Source organism: Pelecanus crispus, chromosome 3, assembly GCF_030463565.1.
Source record: "Pelecanus crispus isolate bPelCri1 chromosome 3, bPelCri1.pri, whole genome shotgun sequence".
Lineage (NCBI taxonomy): Eukaryota > Metazoa > Chordata > Aves > Pelecaniformes > Pelecanidae > Pelecanus > Pelecanus crispus.
Genome location: NC_134645.1, coordinates 40,430,062 through 40,443,290, shown reverse-complemented (window position 1 = coordinate 40,443,290; position 13,229 = coordinate 40,430,062). Strand labels below are relative to the sequence as shown.

The window sequence follows — 13,229 nt, the reverse complement described above, 5'->3', positions numbered from 1 at the left end:
ACTGAATTTCATAAAACATTCACTTTTTCAACTGGTATTTTCTGTCTGTTGTGAAGACAGGTTTCTGATGTTAATGAGACATGCTTGCTTTTTCCCCTTTGTAGCATATATTAGAATATTAGAAGAAGAAAAATCTTTCCTCCACATTCCTTGGTGGTTTTTTTGAGTTTTGGTTGGGGGTTTTTGGGGTGTTTTTTTTTGGTTGGGTTTTTTTTTTTTTTTTTTTTTTTACATCTTCAAAATACTAACGTTTTTGAGTATTCAAAAGCAGTATTTCCACTTTTGATGTTTTGGTGAATGAGACTTGCCTTCCATCCACTTCTCAAGGTGATGTTTGAAACTTTTCACTTTACTTGCAGTTTTATACTTCATTTGGTTCTTTTTATTTTGTTTTAGAATACACTTGTTTGTTGGTCTAAAGTGGGTGCATGAAAGGCAGATCCTGCTTGACCAACCTGATCTCCTTTTATGACCTGGTGACCCGCCTGGTAGATGATGGGAAGGCTGTGGATGTCATTTACCTGGACTTTAGCAAAGCTTTTGACACCATCTCCCATAATATTCTCCTTGGGAAGCTGGCAGCTCATGGCTTGGATGGGCGTAGTCTTCACTGGGTAAAAAACTGGTTGGGTGGCCGAGCCCAGAGGGTTGTGGTAAATGGAGTTAAATCCAGTTGGCAGCCGGTCACGAGTGGTGTTCCCCAGGGCTCTGTTTTTGGGCCAGCCTTGTTTAATATCTTTATCAACGATCTGGATGAGGGGATTGAGTGCACCTTCAGTAAGTTTGCAGATGACACCAAGTTGGGCGGGAGTGTCGATCTGCTGGAGGGTAGGATGGCCCTGCAGAGGGACCTGGACAGGCTGGATCGATGGGCCGAGGCCAACTGTATGGGGTTCAACAAGGCCAAGTGCCGGGTCCTGCACTTGGGTCACAACAAGCCCATGCAACACTACAGGCTTGGGGAGGAGTGGCTGGAAAGCTGCCTGGCCAAAAAGGACCTGGGGGTGTTGGTCGGCAGCCGGCTGAACATGAGCCAGCAGTGTGCCCAGGTGGCCAAGAAGGCCAACAGCATCCTGGCTTGTATCAGGAATAGTGTGGCCAGCAGGAGCAGGGAGGTGATTGTTCCCCTGTACTCGGTGCTGGTGAGGCCGCACCTGGAATCCTGTGTCCAGTTTTGGGCCCCTCACTACAAGAAAGACCTTGAGGTGCTGGAGCGTGTCCAGAGAAGGGCAACAAGGCTGGTGAAGGGTCTGGAGCACAGGCCTTCTGAGGAGCGGCTGAGGGAACTGGGGTTGTTTAGCCTGGAGAAGAGGAGGCTGAGGGGAGACCTTATCGCTCTCTACAGCTACCTGAAAGGAGGTAGTAGTGAGGTGGGTGTTGGGCTCTTCTCCCATGGAGTTAGCGATAGGACTGGAGGAAATGGGCTGAATCTGCGCCAGGGGAGGTTTAGGTTGGAAATTAGGAGAAATTTCTTTATTGAAAGGGTGGTCAAGCATTGGAACAGGCTGCCCAGAGAGGTGGTGGAGTCCCCATCCTTGGAAGTGTTCAAAAAACGGGTAGACGTGGCACTTTGGGACATGGTTTAGTCTAGTCTGCCCTTGATTGGTTTAGAGTGGACTTGGTAATGTAGGTTAATGGTTGGACTGGATGATCTTAAAGGTCTTTTCCAACCTAAACGATTCTATGATTCTGTGGGTTTGTAATGTTACTGCTTCCGCCCACCCCCACACCAGTGTTAGTTTATTATATTTTTTCCATGTATGGGAGATGCAGGGCATTTGAGAAGAACAGAAATTAAAAAATACATAAAATCTGCTTTGCTGGAGAACTGAGGTGGTGGAATGAAGTGATGGAAATTAGTCTGGCGAAAGCTTTAAAAAAATAATCAATGCATCAAGCTAAGCCTTTGAAAGAGTTCAAAGTCTTTCATTGGAATTAATTAAAAAAAAAAAAAGTTGTTTTTAGCTCAGCTGCATACCAAGTTGTTACAAGACTAACTGTTAGGTGCCTTCTGTTTCATAAATACAGAAAGCTAAATGAGCAGCCTTTGGAGCTGGTAATTTGTTGTACAGAAGTCCCGGAAATATCTGTCTTGTTTCATTTGTAGCCTTTGGCATGGCAAAGTATTGGTATTGGAAAATTTGTGAAATCATGTCATTGCACAGCTTTGCTGTAGGATTCTGTCTTCCAGTCCTTTCAGTTTGATTTTTTTTTTTTTCCGCCTTCCTTCTTACTGTAGACCACAGGAGGGGGAAAAGACTTTGAGGTTCTGCCAGAAGTCAAATAACATACTCTGCTAACCTCGAGCCATGTGCCATTTCTTAGCTGAGAGCTTGTCTGCAGTGGGAAAGTTTACTTCCAAGACTGCTTTCTTGAAACTAACTTGTGTGGAACAGCCTTGTATAAAACCAACTGTCCTTGCCTTTTGCAAAGAGTCACTAGTTTGTCTGGAATGGACCACCTGTGGTGTATGCACTTAGCTTTATAACCCAAATATCCCATTTTCTGTGGTGCTGCTCCTTAGTGCTCTGCTTTATGGATGGGACTGTTAAAAATACAAGTGAGTCCTGATGTAGGGGCACAAGATTCAAGCTCACACAACAAATACATGCAAAAGTTATTCTAGGCTCGGGCTGAAAACGGGATTCACTGTCCACTGAGATGCTTGCTGCTCAGTTTTCTCCAGGCTGACTCTAGGATGGATCCAGCTGTAACTGCTTTGAATGAGGGAAATCTCACAGGCATTTTATAACACTACAGAGTACGTTAACTTGCCAAGTTGATGGCCATGGCACCCCATCAAACCTGTGGTGTCCCCTTTCCCTCCTCCGCTTTTGGCAGCACCATGTGAGTGACAACAGGCAGACAACAAGTCTTAGGTCCTTCCTAGAAGGAACTTAATGCAAGGTGCATTTAGGCAATCTGTGTGGAAAGCAGGAATTTGGCCTTGCTGTGGTTTCAGGACTTTGTGGCTCAAAGAGTGTAACCTAAATATGCCCTTGCTCTATTGCCCCTTGGGAGAGACAGTGGTAATTTTTAGTGAGCAGGCTATTAAAGGCAAAACAATGGCACATGCAGGCCTATCTAGATATAGGTGGAAGATGCCCATGACTCTTTGCAGCTTTTGCAAGCAGCCTCTGTGTGATTTTTGGAAGGGCGACATTATTTGGGAGCTAAAAGGGGCTTTTGTACTTTCAAAACAGCAAGAAGGCAACAACTAAGGAGAATGTAAGATCATCCTCCTTGGCAGAGTGGTCCTTCGCTTCAGATAGTTCCCTTGCCGCTGCCTCTTTCACTGCATCAAGACAGACCTTCGTGTCTTTCCAAGGCCATGCCTGCCTTTGGAACCTTCCTGTTTTCTAACTTTTCCGGTTTTCCATTTCTGTCTTTAAAAGCTACACATTGAGCAGTGCAGTGAATTATCTTTGTTCATTAGTAGTCTGCATGCATTATACAGACATGTTCAAAAACTGAAAATAGTTGTAATTACTGAGTCCAGCTCTACGGAAGTCTTACTTACTTGGTTTCAAATTGAAAAGTTACTTTCTGTCAGCTGGGCTGGAGCAATAATTCATGTGTGTGCTCACACACACACACACAAAACATCAAGGGAAACTTCTGTTGTCCTGTTCCAGCTGAAAGCGAAGCATACCATTATGAACTGTTACTGTACATGAGGTGCACAGTGGTAATTTATTAATCTGCACTTTCTGACCCGTGAGCCTAATTTAGCCTGGTTCATCTTTGCTTTTGAGAGCAGAGTCATAACAGTTACATCATTGTTCATAAATGTATTCTTGGAGGCATTCATTTAAATCTTACGTGCTTTTTGCAGGCTAATTCAGGTTTCTGCGCTGCTCCAAATCCACTTTTTCTCCAGTTGTGATAACAGTATCCTTAACAGAGCTACAGTTTGTTTATTTAGGCAGTTGGCAATTGCTTGTTTTGGAACACTTGCTTTGGGTATCAGTAGAGATGTTTAAACTACAGACCGAAGTTTAAGATGTACTTTGCATAAGATAAAACAATCTTTGACTCTGGTTCATAGGTATACTCCTAACTTAAATGTGAATATTCAGGGAATGTTAGGAATTAAATAAGGTTGTTTAAGGTGTGCTCCCTCCAACAGTGCGACATTCAGAGGAGGCACAAACCATGGACAATTACAGGTTTTGGACATAAATCCTCACTCGTATCTGAAAATGTTTTCCAATAAACAAAATAGTTTTAGTAGCTTGCCTCTTTATAGGCAAAAATCCTAATGTTAATTGTGTAAAATTCATTAAATTTGCACATGGGATTAGTTTGACCTCTAAGTTTTTTAGGATGCTGCTGAGGGGTCACATGCAGTTCTCATTAAGAGAACAAAAAAGAGAACAGACAGGATTATTTTATCAATCCGGTATGCTAAAAACACCACCAACAAAACACAACCTTTCAGTATCATTCACCAAGGATAGCCGCCAGAGCACAAATTAATTTTTCTTAATAGCTGAAACTCAGGATGTTCTTGGTGGTATCACAATGAAAAAATAATTTGTGTAGCTTCTCTTTGAGCAACAAATTCTCTGCCTTTAGCAGGGAAACTAACAGCAACATAATAGTCTGGCTTTGGTGGTGGTAGAAAAACTTAAATCACCAGACCAGCAACTTTTCCTTTGGAGAAAATGCCTGCTATAATGCAGGATGAGCTGGTCTTATAGAATGGGCCCGTCAAGGGGACTGTGCATATGGTAATTACTCCAAGATCTCAACAGCACCAAGTAGGCAAGCAGATGCACTGTTACTAGATGTTTGTATTTCTACGCGGGTGTTCCAGCACTTCCAGGAACTCAGCAAGGATTACTTGGTAGTGTAGGCTTCATTTTTTTTTTTTTTTAAATGCTTTCCATTAAATGTAGGTCTGTGTGCTGGTTTTGTATTACATGGTTAAAAATGCTATGGACAAAGTTTAATAATTAAATCCATTATTAATGTCTCCTCAAGAAGACGAGAGAGGCCATGCATGTTGATTCAGTGCTACAGATGTGGGCTCTGAGATAAAATAGATTACAATATGAAGGCTGCCTTCTAAACAAATATAGCCCCAAAAACCTCAATCTTTAGAATACTGCAGAATTTGAAAGTTAATAACCAAAACAATGGGAGATTTAATCAGCTGCTCATTGTATGTGTAGGTGTGATTTCCATAAGCTTTATCGCCTCCATGAGTGACAAATGATGATTTTCCAGATCTCTCTGCAGGTAAAATGTGGTCAGTACAAGGCGAGCTTGGCCTGGTTCATCAGCAACCCTCCAAGGATAAAATGCCCTCTGGATAGCCCCATAAGGATTATGTAAGGTTGACTGCATATCAAGACTCGGACGTCACAGAAGATGCACTTCTTGGTGCATTTAGAAGATATTCTAGCTGATAAAATTGTAGGTCGCATATCAGAAGAATCTGGCCACCAGACGAAAGAATACTTTGCAGAGATTTGCCATTTGCTGGAAGTTGATAGGGAGGAAAAGATATACTGTAAACCTAAAATTTAGTCGCCAGTGTGCCAGCCCAAAGAGCTTGAGACTATGGAAGACAAAGGCAGACTGGGAAATTCAGAATAGGAAGCTTCATAGACCTTGTCCCCAAGTACCAGCTAGCATTAGGATGTGTTGGATTTAAGCCACTTTCCATCATCTATCAGCAGTCCTGGTTAACAGGGGAGGTCCCTGATGACTGGAGGCTTGCCAACGTGACGCCCATCTACAAGAAGGGCCGGAAGGAGGACCCGGGAAACTACAGGCCTGTCAGCCTGACCTCAGTGCCAGGAAAGATTATGGAGAGGTTCATCTTGAGTGAACTCAACAGGCAAGTGCAGGTCAAGCAGGGGATCAGGCCCAGCCAGCATGGGTTCATGAAAGGCAGATCCTGCTTGACCAACCTGATCTCCTTTTATGACCTGGTGACCCGCCTGGTAGATGATGGAAAGGCTGTGGATGTCATTTACCTGGACTTTAGCAAAGCTTTTGACACCGTCTCCCACAATATTCTCCTTGGGAAGCTGGCAGCTCATGGCTTGGACGGGCGTACTCTTTGCTGGGTAGAAAACTGGTTGGGTGGCCGAGCCCAGAGAGTAGTGGTAAATGGAGTTAAGTCCAGTTGGCAGCCGGTCACGAGTGGTGTTCCCCAGGGCTCTGTTTTGGGGCCAGCCTTGTTTAATATCTTTATCAACGATCTGGATGAGGGGATTGAGTGCACCCTCAGTAAGTTTGCAGATGACACCAAGTTGGGCGGGAGTGTCGATCTGCTGGAGGGTAGGATGGCCCTGCAGAGGGACCTGGACAGGCTGGATCGATGGGCCGAGGCCAACTGTATGAGGTTCAACAAGGCCAAGTGCCGGGTCCTGCACTTCAGTCACAACAAGCCCATGCAATGTTACAGGCTTGGGGAAGAGTGGCTGGAAAGCTGCCTGGCCAAAAAGGACCTGGGGGTGTTGGTCGGCAGCCAGCTGAACATGAGCCAGCAGTGTGCCCAGGTGGCCAAGAAGGCCAACAGCATCCTGGCTTGTATCAGGAATAGTGTGGCCAGCAGGAGCAGGGAGGTGATTGTTCCCCTGTACTCGGTGCTGGTGAGGCCGCACCTGGAATCCTGTGTCCAGTTTTGGGCCCCTCACTACAAGAAAGACCTTGAGGTGCTGGAGTGTGTCCAGAGAAGGGCAACAAGGCTGGTGAAGGGTCTGGAGCACAGGCCTTCTGAGGAGCGGCTGAGGGAACTGGGGTTGTTTAGCCTGGAGAAGAGGAGGCTGAGGGGAGACCTTATCGCTCTCTACAGCTACCTGAAAGGAGGTAGTAGTGAGGTGGGTGTTGGGCTCTTCTCCCATGGAGTTAGCGATAGGACTGGAGGAAATGGGCTGAATCTGCGCCAGGGGAGGTTTAGGTTGGAAATTAGGAGAAATTTCTTTATTGAAAGGGTGGTCAAGCATTGGAACAGGCTGCCCAGAGAGGTGGTGGAGTCCCCATCCCTGGAAGTGTTCAAAAAACGGGTAGATGTGGCACTTGGGGACATGGTTTAGTCTAGTCTGCCCTTGATTGGTTTAGAGTGGACTTGGTAATGTAGGTTAATGGTTGGACTGGATGATCTTAAAGGTCTTTTCCAACCTAAACGATTCTATGATTCTATGATTGTAATCCAAATTCTTCCCTGCGTTTATGCCAGAGCTAAAGGTCAAGTTCCAGCCTCAATTGTATGTAAAATGTTGACTCATCCGAAATGTTTTTAAAGTTCAGAAATACAAGAATTTTTGCAAAGGCTTTTGCAATAGCATCCTGTGTATTAGCTAGAATATGATGTTTAGGAAACCAGTTCGATTTATCTCTTGCAAGCAAAAACTGTACGTGATATTGGTGGCTAGAAAGTAGGAGAACTTGGGGTTTAAATTCAACACTATCAGGCTGTTGTTTTTTCTGTCAGCTAACATAGAAAATTTAATAGGTGTTGCTGAGGGGTTTTTTAATGACAATAACGTTTAAACAGAAGAATAGGGTGGTGTTTAGCTATTACAGGTTTTCTTTTTCTTTTAACACGGCGCTCTTCCTAAAATACTATTGATAAGTTTAATCCTGTGAAAAGGTCTTCCTTCCAGGAATTCTAGGCTGTTTCAGCCTTTCCAAAGGCTCCAGAAACATACAGCATTGCAGTAGAGTGACTTTTTCATTAAAGACTAGAGAACGAGTAGGCAGTTATCATTTTGGAAATTGAATCGGAAACAGTCACACAAGTCATACGGACGATTCTCCTCTTGTTCTCAAGGCAGCTATGAGTTGGCCTTTGGAAGAGTTGCCCTTGTAATCTTGCCAGCACTGGTTTCTTTACCCTGATGCTTAAGAGTGTGTCGTGAACTTTTTACAGGGATTTGTAAGGCAGCTGCGTAAGTTGTATAATTTTGACTGGAGTGCTACATTAGCTTGATTCACGAGCCAAATCTTGTCATCAATTTTTAAAGACTGGGGCTGAGAGTAACCAATTTGAGCGTGTAGTTTAGAAGTAGCTAACAGTCATTTAAACACTGTACTGTACTTTGGAAAAATGTTGGCTGACACCCTGCGTAGTTCTGTATTGTTTTACTGTGACCAAGACTGTGATGTACATGTTACATACTATTAGGAGGAAATTCTATATTGTTAGTTATTTAATAAAGTTATATTCCAGTTTGACAAACGAGATTAGCTTGTATTCATAAAGCAGCCCTGGCTGAAAGATTTGAAATCTTTCAGACTCTTCTAAGAGCTTGGAGACTGCAAAACACAGAGCTTTTCTGAGACCTTTTACAAAAGTTTTGTTATAGATATCCCTAAGATAGCTGACTATGCTAAGATACCTACAGCTAAAGTAATTCACGAGAGAGATGTTACAGGTTTTTATTTGATAGACATTGATTGGCAGGTTGCTTTTGAAATTTAAGGTGCTCATTGAGAGTTTGAGCAAATATTCTTTGATTTTTATGTTTAGTAAATACTGTAAGTTGCTGTATATTTATAGTGCCAGTTCTGCTAATAGTTTTGCAACATCTGTTTCCTAATGAGGAAAAATATGAGCAAAATAAACTACCTCTTTGGAAAACATTGAATTTCCATTGACTAGAATAACCAAAACCTAATTTTATAAACATTAACACAAACAGCTTTGATTTCATAATCAGTGATTTGTATCTCTCTTATGTAACAAATGCAATGTATTAATGTTACTGTTGTTGTTGTTGTTGTTCATCTCTAAGTGAGGTGATCCTCTTTTGGAAAAAGAGGAATGATCCAGGAGAAAATAGTTGTCATCTGACAGTGTAACTGAAAATTGGGAGTTTGAGAAGAGAATGATAATCTGCAAAAGTTGTGCATCAAAATTCTTTGGTACTTGCTCTATGTGAAGGTGTGTTGGCATCCTCGTTTATGTATAGAAATCTGAGTGGTTATAAGTGGTGTCCTGTAACGAGTAGAAATTATGTCTAAGGGCCTCTACAGACCTTAGTGGTTAGAGGAGCAAGAGGTTGTATATTTAGTTTGTTTAAATCTTTTTCCCAGTGTTCTGATGGAATTGAGGCCAAATGTGTGAGCTTTCCATGTTCTTTGCTCCTTGTTGTTTCCCTTGGAAGAGGAGGTAATTTGCTCTGTAATTCATTAATGTTGATCTTCTTTAAAACAAACAGTAATGCAATAGAAACTGAATTTTAGAAGTTAAGCCATGTGTTCCTGACAGAGTTGAAACCGTGTGGGTGAGCAGGGTACTACACAGTAGGTCTGTGACCACATATTGCTGATTTCTTCAATAAATGCCAGTTTGGTTTGCATCAGATCTGCCATCCAAAATAAACAAACCAATGACTACCTTAAATTCAGCATGACTTAACTATAAAAGGTGAATCAAACTTTTAAAAAATAATATTTGCAGAGCTCCAGACTGTGAGAGTCTAGGATTGATTTCATGCTACATAGATCTAAGCTGCAATCAGTGGTACTTAAAGGCGGTAAAGGCAGAACAGAAATCAAAGCAGTCCCAGTGCTACTGTAGGTAGCCAGAGCCAGCTGGAGCAAAACGCAGTATTGCACGTGGAGCTTCTGAACCTGCCCAGTCTGATTTACATCTCCAGAGAGGGAATATCTCCGGAAGGGTACGCTTCCTGATTCACCTACCAGGCAGTTCATTGTTGAAAACAAATAGCTTATTGTTACTCCGGTCATATAATATTCTGTAAGTGCTTAACCTGGGCCTCTTCAAAGGCATTTGAACAGGAGCCTGTGAATTTAAAAGGACTATTTAGTTCCTTAAACCTTTTTCTCTTAAAAAAAAATCCCTGGACTCTAACAGCTAACAAAAGGTTTCCTCCTGCCAGTGACTTCAACTCTTTTCTAATTTTATATTCACATACCAGAATTGAAAATTAAATTACAAAGAAGTCTGACTACCCTGTCCCCAATTACTTGTTCAGCATTAATGATAAGAAATTGGCTAGGTTTGGAAGACTTAATTTTCAGTGTCTAATCCAGAAATCTGCTATAATGTGTCAAAATTAATAGTATGGAAACTGCCACCTGTGTTTTCAGATTTATCTACTGTTCAGCCACACCCACCTAAAAGAATAATTAAAAAGACACTTTTTTCCTTACTGAAGATACTGTTAGGCTGGAGCTTTGGGGAGTTAAAACAAATCTGTAGACCCTTTAAGACTTTCAGTCCCTTTAACTTCTTTGACTTGGTTCTTCCAGTTACCTTGTATCTTCTATGGAGTTTCATGATGATCTGGTAGGGACATGGCAGCTCCTCCTGTCATTCTCCTTGATTAAATTAGAAACATGTTTCTTCTGGGCCTGGTTCTTTCTAAGCAGTAATCCTTTCCATTCCTGCCTGTGCTTCTAAAGGTTGCAGGTGTATTCTTCCCCTCTGGTCAAGTCTGTGATGATGCTTGCCTTCTACCTGTTACTCAGGGCAGACAGCCTTTGACGTCTCTTCAGTCAGGTGTGTTGAAATATTCTGCAATATTGACTGTTAGTGAAATTCAACTCAGTGGTTGTCTGTGAGCTCATTTTTTATTTCTACCTGGACAGTCAACCTCCAAGTACAGCATCATGAAGGAGTGCTAGAAACTGGGATAAGCTTCTAAGTGCAGTGAGATTCCTGGAGCAGGCTGGCTATAAACTCTGTTTCAAAAGAGTAACAAAAAGCAACAAGGTGAACTTCTGAAAATGATGTTTTAATGCATCTGGGCATGGTATGTAGGGTGGGCATTGGGTCTTTGGTACCAGCTGTTTGGCTTCACAGATCTGCTGTTGTTACACCAACCTGCTTGCTAATGTAGGCAAAACATTACTTTAATGAGGTATGGATCTCTGCACTGACATCACTAGCCTGCTATTAGTGCATATGTGCAGTAGTATGAATATTGTTTTGATACCCATTTTATATTTCTGTGTGGGCATGCCCTTAGATATGGCAGTCCTAACCATCTCTGGCTGTATCCTGTTCAGAGTCACATACAGTTTATCATCTGGAGTGAGCATATGATGTATTTGTTTCCATTAATATCCAGGTTGGAAGGGAAATGAAGTAATTTTTGGGTTTTGGACAAGAAAAGGAACGCTGTTCCAGATGCCTGGAGCTCCCACCCTTGCTACTGCTGTGACTTTCTTGTTTGGAGACAGATTTCCTCAAAGCTTGTTTATGAGAACACCACTTCATTTGGATATCTGTGTTAAAAAAGAAACATCTTGTACTCTTCCCACTCTCATTGTTGAAGTTCTGCACGAACAGGTCATCTTAAATACTGTGCAGTGCATCATTTGAAATGTTCAGCATGTGATTTTTGGCTGTCAGGTCTGTTATGCAAATCACAGCTTGATTGTCTTCAAGACTGAGCTTTCTGCTGCAGTCTGAACACCACTGAAATTTCTTGGTTTTGGAAAACTGAATTTCCTGTTGTGTCCGTCTGGCACATACGGCTGAGAATTCACTAGCATCACCAGAGCTATGGAGCCAGCCAAGAACAAACGTTTGGCATGTTGTATGCTAGAAAAGCCTCATTTCAAAATCAAAACATGCATATGCGCATACTCAAAATGAAGTGGTAAATGCTTAAAAGCTGTACCAGAATAAAAAAAACGTCAGTATTGCTGTTGTTACTTCTTCAGTAAAGGTTGCGTCAGCCATGTTTTTCCTAAGGCACAGTTTGTACATTGGAAATTTTCTTTCCAGTGAAATGAGTGAATAATAAGTGAGTTTTCCATTTTTCAAGGGAGCTGAAGTGCAGTAGGCGCATTATATTCCTCAACTTAATTGAAATCTGTCATGGGTGCTTTCGTCCATTTTCTCAGTGCTTGTGAGAGACCTCTTTGTTGTTTCTTCTTGTAAGCCTTTGACTGATCTGTCACTCTGTTTTCTCGTGGGTTGAGCTCCTAACCCTGTGAGTAATTCTTGGTGGTGTTTTCACACAGATTTGTGAAGAACAGCTTGGGCAACAACTGGATGCCCAGGATTAAGGAGAGAGGTTTGCCTACTCAGGGTGGACAGAAATTAAGTCTTCCTAATACAGCTTTTCAAAATAGGCCATATTAAAATTGCTTTGGCTTCTTATTGTATCAGTTCTTAATGATGTGCATCTTCTCTGCAGGCAGGGTTTTAGCTCTCATGCTTTAAGGCAAGTGGTAAGAAGCAAGCATGGAGAAGTTTTGGGAGGTTCATGACTGCTTCACTAGTAACAAAGTGTCAAAAAAGTCTCTTTTATGCAAAAGAAAAATTCCAAAGAGAAATCCTGGTAGCATGTAGTCTGCTATGTGTTATATGGATGCCTAATATTGTAGACCATAAAAGTAAGCATAAGTAATTTAGGCTTATTACAGAGTTTATTACTGAAGGTGAGAAGGTTTCTGGTAAAAGTTCTCTTTTTTAATAGGATCATAGACTAACTCTCCATAGGAAAAAACAGCTGCCAAACTTCCATGCAAGAACCTCTGACCTTTCATATTTATGTCATGATCACATATCTTATTTGAAAAAGTTTTTTTCTTGAATTTTAAAGATGTTACAGAGTTGCGAATGTTTGTTGGAACATTTTTAGTTAACAATTTTTGAAGGAGTTTCAAACATCAAAATAAGCATACAAAGAAAGTGCCAGATAAAATAAAAATGAAATACTGAACAGAATTAGTCATACTTTAAGCTTGTGCTTCTTGATTCTAAAAGTTTGTTTTAGTGCAAGTCCCATTGGACTCATCAGAATAATTTCTGTGTTTGAACTGGATTTCCTGTTTGTTCACTTACTAAGTTATATTTTAAGAAAAGTTTTCCTGGCTGAAACATACAGTAATAACAATATAGAGTAAAATGAAGACGTTAACCTAATTTTACTTTTCTAATTGGAGAGCAAATGTCTATCACTTGCAACTTGAAGAGGTAGAGCAGAAAGCAGCTTATTACCCATTTGCATTGTACACAGAAAAACCCCAATATTCTTGTCTCGGGGGGGTGGGGAAATCTAATTTTAAAAACATGCATGCCTCTGTGGTCTTCATCAGAACAGTCAGAGCGCCATAGCCATTAAAAAGATGTAGTAGGTACCTTTCATGGGGAATTTTCTCTTTTATGAACTGTAACAATAAGACCTGAAGACTTATTTTTGTTAATGCATTCAATTACACGCATTATCTATAAACAAAACAAAGACAGACTAGTTGCCAGGGCAAGCTGATTCATCCAATAATAATGA

At 41.5% G+C, this 13,229-nt stretch overlaps 1 protein-coding gene across 1 annotated transcript in view; it reads left to right on the top strand.

The window, feature by feature from the left end:
- Nucleotides 1-13,229, top strand: part of THADA (THADA armadillo repeat containing) — a 169,685-nt gene that overhangs the window by 109,040 nt on the left and 47,416 nt on the right. The window lies entirely within an intron of this gene.